The sequence below is a fragment of the Periplaneta americana genome, chromosome 1, assembly GCF_040183065.1.
Source record: "Periplaneta americana isolate PAMFEO1 chromosome 1, P.americana_PAMFEO1_priV1, whole genome shotgun sequence".
Lineage (NCBI taxonomy): Eukaryota > Metazoa > Arthropoda > Insecta > Blattodea > Blattidae > Periplaneta > Periplaneta americana.
The window spans coordinates 41,615,001-41,616,161 of record NC_091117.1 but is presented as its reverse complement, the minus strand read 5'-3'; positions in this window follow the sequence as shown (position 1 = coordinate 41,616,161).

Genomic DNA, 1,161 nt, shown 5'->3' with positions numbered 1-1,161 from the left:
TTACAACGAAATAAAATCGAAGTCATGATCATGACGACAGCGACGACGACAGCAACAACGACGACGACGACGATGATGATGGTAATGATGATCATCATCGATATTTAAGTCATAGCAACTATGTTATATCTTCCGAATAACAGAAAATATGGTTAGTCCAATATATATGTTTGAAAACCTGTTGTACACTGTATGGGATGCCATTGCCAGATTGCGTCTGTGTGCATTGGTGCTAGTTGACAGCACACGCAAAAGTTAGTATGTTAGAGGCTGTGCTCCAAGATGGATGGGCACGAGCATATGAACCTCAACTAAAGCGTCAGTCAAATGAATGGCATCATCCTGGTTCACCACGAAAACACAAGTTTCAACAGAATCCATCACCCACAAAGGTCATGATCATTTTGACGTAAGATAGTCAAGGTGTTCAGGGGCCTGTTTCACAATGTTTACAATCTTTGTAAATTGTAAACTTTGCTTGTACATTGTAAATTTCTGTTTCACAATCTTTGTTTGTAATGTTGAACTTTACAAAGGAAATCAAATCTTTACAAATTAAATTTTGCTCACTTTACAAGTATTCTGTTTCACAATGAAGAGTAATTTTACAAACGTGTAAATTTTACTTGTAAAATTAGCACATTTCCTACAATACCTCTGAGATGTGTAAAGTTTGATATTGCAACAAATTATGAATAAATACAATAAAGAAATACTTATTAAATTAATTTTTGAGTAACTGGATAATATTAAGAATTAAACTAAAGCAGTTTTGATGTTATTAAGGAGTTCTAATGACTCAGACGAAGATATTGAATTTAGGCCTAATCAAACAAAGACGTATACATAAAATTCTCCGGGCAAGAATTAATAACACGTTCGTATCATTGTATAAATTTAATGAAAGGTTTCAAATGAGTCCCGCGCTATACTTAAGAATACCGCGTAAGTATTTATATACGAAGACTGTATTTAATAAATACTCGCACTTAATAAAGAAGTTCCCTGCACCAAAAATAAATAATTCAATAGCGAGACTACTTACGCGGTATTCTGAAGTCGTTTCGAGTCCCGTTTCACTGGAATCTCTCCTACAAGATATGGGACATCATATCCAACATCCAAAAGAGAAAAGTGATGCCCTAGCCCTTAACCTCAAAG